General features: G+C 37.7%; 1 pseudogene; it reads right to left on the bottom strand.

Annotated features, from left to right (window-relative positions):
- Nucleotides 1–2,690: 2,690 nt before the first annotated feature.
- LOC143593328 (protein EXORDIUM-like 5 pseudogene) lies at nt 2,691–4,349 on the bottom strand (annotated as a pseudogene).
- Nucleotides 4,350–4,852: the final 503 nt, after the last annotated feature.

Below are 4,852 nucleotides of genomic sequence, written 5' to 3'. Positions count from 1 at the left end.
TAAGATCAAGAACGTACCTTTAATCGTTTTTAGACTTCGGGTTAGCTCGTTTATGGACTAGGATCTTGTATCTATCTTGTATAATGAAGATCTATCTATATTTAGATTGATTTTGGTTTTGGATCTCTCTCTAGCTTGCGGCCGTAAGAGGGTATTTTAGGTGTGTGTTTGGAGTGTGTCGGGAGAATAAGATGGATATTATGGATGAAAATGGAAAGGATTAGGGTTTAAGGGGTATTTATACTCCCTTAATCACATGGACCTAAGGCCCATTTTTCCTTTTTGGTCCATAATTACCTCCATCTAATTTATCTACTTATCTTACCATCTTTACTATTCTACCATTTATTTATTAATTCAAGTAAACTTTCCGTCATAACAATAAATATAAATTATTATTATTCGAATTTTAGGATGTTACATATGATGATCCGATGATGGCTGAATTGAATCGGAACAAGGGCGGCGGGTTTGATGGCGAACAGACAAACAAACAACAAACATAATTCAATTAACTATAGGGTTAAGATTGGTGCTGATATAAGGATGCTATCTGCAAGGTTAATTGTATTTTGGTGAACGATTTTATGTATATGGGTGAACAGCTTCGGACGTCTCAAAGAACTATCGATACGCATAATATATAACCGTGTTTCCTAAATTAACAGTGTCGGTTGGCTGATTAGGGTAAAAATAACGCGTATCTTGATTTGATTCCCAAAATAATGACAGGAATTATCGCACAAGTTATAATCGGGTTTAGGGTTGGTTAGAAAAACCGGTTTGGTATTAGGATCTGGATATAGGTTATTATAATAAGTTACATTTTAGACCTTGGGGTTTAAGGATGGGTACACAAGAGGATAAAAAGTAATAGTTTCCATTAACTGTCTTAACACATTTTCCATTAACATTTTAAGTTATTTTCTAAGTTGGGCTTACTTAAATCAGGTCCAAATATCCCTCTTATGGCCCAATTTGGGTTCAGGCCCAAGGCCCAACAGGACTGTGGCCGAGAACTCAAAACAGAGAACCCATTTAACCGAGAACCCACCGAGAACTTGTGACCGATAACTCGTGACCGAGAACTCACCGAGAACTTATTGGCCGAGAACCTGTTTTGGCCGAAATCTCAGGTTGACCGAGAATCACATGGTTGACCATGGATTCACAAATTTTGGCCGAGAACCCTCAGGTCCAATGTTTTCAGCTCATTTCTCCATCCTAATCATTTTTGCTCGTCACTGTTAACTATCTTATGGTTACTGTTAACTATCTTATGGTTTAAATCATGAGCTTTTAACCCTTAACCATAATCAGTCATACTCGTTTTACACCCATTACTATCACGGCTTCAAGATCTATCCTGTTTTAGGCATAAAGCTTAGACCTTTATACCTTTAAAACGTTCTAGGCTAGACCTAGGGTTTATCTATGAGCCGTATATAACCACATGTCCATTAAGTCCGTTTTAATCATCAAGTTTGCTACTTTATGCTTTATCTAGACCCGATCTACTCTACGTTCAAGTTTCATGGCTAACCGTTCATAAAAACGTAAGCTTTAAGATCAAGAACGTACCTTTAATCGTTTTTTAGACTTCGGGTTAGCTCGTTTATGGACTACGATCTTGTATCTATCTTGTATAATGAAGATCTATCTATATTTAGATTGATTTTGGTCTTGGATCTCTCTCTAGCTTGTGGCTGTAAGAGGGTATTTTAGGTGTGTGTGGGGAGAATAAGATGGATATTATGGATGGAAATGGAAAGGATTAGGGTTTAAGGGGTATTTATACTCCCTTAATCACATGGACCTAAGGCCCATCTTTCCTTTTTGGTCCAAAATTACCTTCATCTAATTTATCTACTTATCTTACCATCTTTACTATTCTACCATTTATTTATTAATTCAAGTAAACTTTCCGTCATAACAATAAATATAAAATATTATTATTCGAATTTTAGGATGTTACATATGATGATCCGATGATGGCTGAATTGAATCGGAACAAGGGCGGCGGGTTTGATGGCGAACAGACAAACAAACAACAAACATAATTCAATTAACTATAGGGTTAAGATTGGCGCTGATATAAGGATGCTATCTGCAAGGTTAATTGTATTTTGGTGAACGATTTTATGTATATGGGTGAACAGCTTCGGACGGCTCAAAGAATCATTGATACGCATAATATATAACCGCGTTTCCTAAATTAACAGTGTCGGTTGGCTGATTAGGGTAAAAATAACGCGTATCTTGATTTGATTCCCAAAATAATGACGGGAATTATGGCACAAGTTATAATCGGGTTTAGGGTTGGTTAGAAAAACGGGTTTGGTATTAGGATATGGATATAGGTTATTATAATAAGTTACATTTTAGACCTTGGGGTTTAAGGATGGGTACACAAGAGGATAAAAGGTAATAGTTTGGGTTAAAGGTACCAAAACAAGAAAGATATATTTAATAATAAGTTAATAATAATATATTAATAAGTAAACAATTTTTAATTCGACAAACACGTTTTTTTTAATAAAAATAACCCGAACATTGAACCGAATCGAATAAAAGTATAAGCTCGAAAACCCGGGTTGTTACAATTTCATGGTAGACAATTATATAGATAGTTAGATTGATCACCGATCAACATTTATTATGAATTATTTTTACTCAAAACATATGTACTATTTATTATATAGTTCTCCTCTTAGTATAATGTAGAATAAATACATGCAAACACATTAATTGTATTTGAGGTAACACTTCTTATCATCCTGGAGTGAACTAAATGATTAATCATCAACTTTAAGCTTTGGAAGGAAAAAGCAATCATCAACATGTAAAACTTCAACATCAACAAGTGTTAATATTAAAGGAAAAAGGAATTTTTTTATATAAAAAATAAGTTAAAATTCGAATTATATAAATAAAACCTATTAATCAAATTAAGAAACACATAACTTCCCCTTCAACTCTCATCAATCCATTCTTTCCCCTTAATTTTAGGCTTTTCATCATCATAAAAGATTTTAGCTTCTCCCCACGTGTATGTACCACCCTTCATGCATACGGTACAACTCTTCATGCATATTGTACCACCAATCAATCTTTAGCATTTGGTCCCGCACAAGCCTTCAATACGGGGCTCCATATCCATTGCACCAAAAACTTTCTACCCCTTCTCCCATTCATATTATACGTCCGACCCGACCCGTCTTTCATCACTTCCCCAATGTACCCGCCTCCACCACCCGACCCGTATAACCCCTCACACAAATCCCCAATCTCCGTCGGTGCGGTCGGGTCCTCCCCCGCATACCACGCGTTAACCAATGGGTTCCACCGACAGCTCAGCCAATTCATGACCAATCACACTAATCATCCCGTCGACCCCAACATCCCCATTGGGTGAGGTCAACGCACCCGGCCCGCCCCCACGCATATACCCAGGGACAGCAAACGGGTACGCGCAAACTTTCGGGCACTGTTTCCCAGAATTCCCCACCCAAGCATAGGGTAGCGTGTACCCTACTTTAGATGGGAAAGTAAAGTAGTGGAACCCACACACCGCCCTACAAAAATCCTCTACCGTCACGTCGACCGACGTCAGTACGAGGTAAACCCCGTTCCTGTGATTCACAGGGAACGGGGCTGACTTTACTGACGAGGCAATGACGTCTTGGATTGTCAGGCGGGTGAGGTGGGTCCCATGGGTGTACTTCCTATCGGAATATTCACCGGCGATGAGAACCGACCGTGCTATGTTGGCGTTTGTTTGGTCGGTGTAAAGGGTAACCGTCTGCCACCAGTCAGCGACGGAGGGCGGCGGCGCTGCACGGCGGTTGGTGGTGGAGATGGATAATATAAAGTCTTTGATCAACAGCATTTGGGTAGGGGCCCACTTGCCGTACCAAATGAGATAAATATTAATCGGAGAAGACAACACCGGACCCATATGGTACCGGAGATTAACAAGCTCCAATGAGCCTTCAAACTTCTTGGAGTTGGTAAAGACTTTGGGTGCAATCTTTGGTGATAAAGGTGTGATCTTTATCATTTGGGTTAATAAGTGTTTGTACAGTGGGTGTAGAAGTTGCAGCAATGGCAGAGACCAAGATCACGAAGATGATGGATGTGAAGGGTAAAATAGTCATTTTGAGTGAAGGGAGTGTGAGATAAGTGAAGATGAAGATAGGTGGATTATATAGAGTGAGGGTGTTGGGGGTTATGGAGGGAAATGGGCTGGATACAGCTTTAATAATATTGTGACTGCTTGTTTTTTGTTTCCTTTTCAGAACTATACATACTACTGTGTGTAAGTAAACACACACTCAATACATAGTATCATTGATCTTGACAAGATATTTCATAACATAATAATATCATGTGTCTTTCAAGTTTTCAAAACTTTGAAGGATTTATAATGTTGGTCACATGCATAGTTTATTGCTTTTTCTTTTTTTACCTTTTGTACTTTAAACTTGAAAATAAATAAATAACCTAACATGCATCATCTATCTATCTATTGATATCACATTGTCCCACAAATGATAATTGTCTATAAATTAAATGAATTTATTTTTAGAGGTTATTTTGTAAAGCTTAAAGAAGCATGGCATGGGGATTTTTTTTTCGGATTTTAGACACAATGTGCATATGATGTGTGTCACATAACACCATGATGCATTGCTTCCCACTTCTCAATTATTTACCACATTCTATTATTCTCCTATTTTGTTTATTGTTGGTTTTAGAAGAGTGTGGGTTTGTCATTAGTGAGTAGTGGTCACATATGTTTGTTAGTTTCTTGTTGCAAACCTATAAGAATGACACTAGGTTATGTTTTGAG

The sequence above is a fragment of the Bidens hawaiensis genome, unplaced genomic scaffold (assembly GCF_021521415.1).
Source record: "Bidens hawaiensis isolate Kalapana, Puna unplaced genomic scaffold, B.hawaiensis_p1.1 tig00041930_1, whole genome shotgun sequence".
In the NCBI taxonomy this organism is placed as follows: domain Eukaryota; kingdom Viridiplantae; phylum Streptophyta; class Magnoliopsida; order Asterales; family Asteraceae; genus Bidens; species Bidens hawaiensis.
This window is presented reverse-complemented; position numbering and strand designations above follow the sequence as displayed.